This window comes from Stegastes partitus, unplaced genomic scaffold (genome assembly GCF_000690725.1).
Source record: "Stegastes partitus isolate 25-593 unplaced genomic scaffold, Stegastes_partitus-1.0.2 Scaffold1176, whole genome shotgun sequence".
Lineage (NCBI taxonomy): Eukaryota > Metazoa > Chordata > Actinopteri > Pomacentridae > Stegastes > Stegastes partitus.
Window position 1 is genome coordinate 170,967 of NW_007578907.1, and position 2,712 is coordinate 173,678.

At 37.6% G+C, this 2,712-nt stretch overlaps 1 long non-coding RNA gene across 2 annotated transcripts in view; it reads left to right on the forward strand.

Annotated features, from left to right (window-relative positions):
* Positions 1-2,712, forward strand: part of LOC103368597 (uncharacterized) — a 5,310-nt gene continuing 2,598 nt past the window's right edge. For both annotated transcript variants that reach the window (XR_520790.1, XR_520791.1), the window contains exons 1-3: positions 1-1,197; positions 1,975-2,061; positions 2,146-2,192. This is a non-coding gene — a long non-coding RNA (uncharacterized LOC103368597). The remainder of the gene's footprint in view (positions 1,198-1,974; positions 2,062-2,145; positions 2,193-2,712) is intronic.

The window sequence follows — 2,712 nt, forward strand, 5'->3', positions numbered from 1 at the left end:
TCATTGCAGGATGTGGGCGGTTGCAGACGTTGAATAAGCAATTTTACATCTGCTAAAATAACAAAGTGCAAGAACAAGCATGTGGTCAGGTAGATACTTGAGAAGACAGAAGTGTCTGCAGAAGAGAAGTCTATTTTCTACTGAACGGAAGTTTTAAAACTTTAATTAGAGAGGTTCATTAATTGATTCGTGCATAAATCTTCTGGGAGGCATTTACTTGATATGAATGAATTTAAAACATTTTCAAGGTAATTCAAATTACATTGATTATAAGTCAGATATATAGATGTAACTGATCAGCAGGTTCATTATTCTTATCATCAGCTGACGGCTATTTATTTAAAATAAATGTCAAAATGACTTAAATCTAATCTAAAATGATATAATATTGTACAAAATGACTTAGATTTCATCCAAAATGACCTAAAAGCGCATCTTAATTGACTTAAAATTTGACACTTGTCCTAAACAAGTTTTAAAACTGTCCAAAGGGACTTAAAATATCTTTTAAAATGAGTTTAAAAAATCCCAAATGACTTAAACTGTCTAAAACAATTTGAGATCCGTCCAACGTGAGATAAAATCTGTTCAAAATGTTGTGAAATGTGCCTGAAATGATTTGAAACTCGTCCAGAATTACTTACATAACATTTGTCTCGAGTTAAAATTAGTTTATGATTCAAACTATGTCCAGAATTAGTTTTAGAACGACCTGAAATGTGTCCAAAGTGACTTGGAATGATCAAAAGTCCTCCATATGACAAAACACTTACTGTGTTTGAACAGTTTAAAATGAGAAACGGTGAGGACAAATGAGACAGGAGGTAAAAGTAATAACTAATATAAATATTTCTGCTTTAAATCATTTGCAAACTGTTCAGAAAAGACTAACAGCTGTTTACATCATACTGAGAAAAGTTCCGTTTGGTTTTGTGCAGACGGTGGTTTCTATTCGTGTCAATGCAACACGTTCGATATATGATCCGAGGTTCTGAGGTTATAAAGGCAGAGCTCAAGAAGTAAAGTCATTGTGGGTTGAACTGAGCATCGATCAGAGAACTCCTCCAGAGAACTTCTCCACCCGGCGAAGAAGTCCGTCAGATTCATCTGAGCCCCGTTCCTCTGCACAAGGATGATCATGAGGAGGATCATGAGGAGGATCTAACCAGCGTCTGGACAAACACCTGAAGAAAACCGGTGAGTTGATCACCTGGATGAAAGCTTCATCTTTTCCCTGTTTTTTAATTGATCTCTTATTTAATTTTGTATTTTTCACAGTAAATGTGAATAAGACACTTGAACATTTGTACATTCTTATTCCACACAGGACATTTCTACGTAGACGAGATATTACACTGATTTTATGTTTTTCTCTCTGTTTATTTTCACCTACTGCATATTTCTGCCTTTTTATCAGTATTTCACTCTTTCTGCTCCAACAACCAACAACCAAGAATCTTAAGTAAAATATTTTATGAAAACATTTCTTCTGTAATTTAAAGAAAAAAAAAAAAAACAAAAATAAACAAATCATCAGACATAACCTGGGACCAAAAAACGGGGTTAGGGTTAGGGACTACAATCGATATTTCAGCACCGGAGCTCAGATGTACGTACGTACGTGAACGTGCGATGTGACGTGTCCTGATGAGGTCATGCGACGTGGGGTTTGGTTTTGACCAGAAGTTCTCGAAACAATGGATCCGCACCATGACTCAACCAATGTATGTTTTTGTATCTTCGGCTGAAATACATTCGCTGTTAAAGTGTTTCGTGAAAGTAGAAACTCCGTTTAAAGAACTGAACTTTCTTTGATGTGGGTTGATTCAGTCTTTTGATTGTTGCCGTGAACTATTAGCATCATTGGCGCCATTAGCTGTTAGCCTAGACAGCTAGTGGCCAGTGCGGCTGAAACTACAGGTCTGACCAACATGAAGTCAGTTCTGCTTCTTATGGCACGTTTTCTGTGTGCAGGTCTCCACTCAGTGTGAAGACGACCCTGAAGGACGTGGCGGCGTGGTGGTTTATGGCGAGGAGACCTTCCCCGCGCCGATCCAACGGGTACAGGTCTCACTGCGGCCTTTTAAAACGACGGTGACATCGAGACACATTTCCCTAAACACGTATTTTCATGTTTTCCTGCAGGACCAGAACGAGCCGACCACCTCTGCTGGACAACCAGAACTTCACAGGTTCGTATCGTCTCTACAGAACGCAGCAGCAGTTCAGATAAACTGCGTCACGTCACAGTAATCAGATTACTGTTAGAACCACTGGTTTAGATTTCCTATGTTGAATTCAGGCCTCACAGCAGGAACTCAGTGCAACTACAGTCAGTCCAGCTTCACTCCTGAGGTTCTGATCGGACCTATTCTGGTCAGAAAACGTTCCCTGGCGGACGAGTCTTTATTCATGTTGGACAGATTTAGCTCACTTTAGACACATTTCAAAAGACTTTAGACCATTTTAAGTCATTTCTGATGAGTTACTTCAAACATTTTTGAGAATTTTAACTCACTTTTGACACATTTCATGCATTTATTTTTTTTTTTAGCATTTTAAGTCATTCTGGAACCATTTTAGACATTTTTAACAGATTTAAATAGTTTTAGACACATTTGCAATAATTTAGGACCATTTTAAATAATTCGGGATGAGTTTTAAGTCACTTTGGATACAATTACTGTCATTTTAAGCTTTTATTGGACAGAT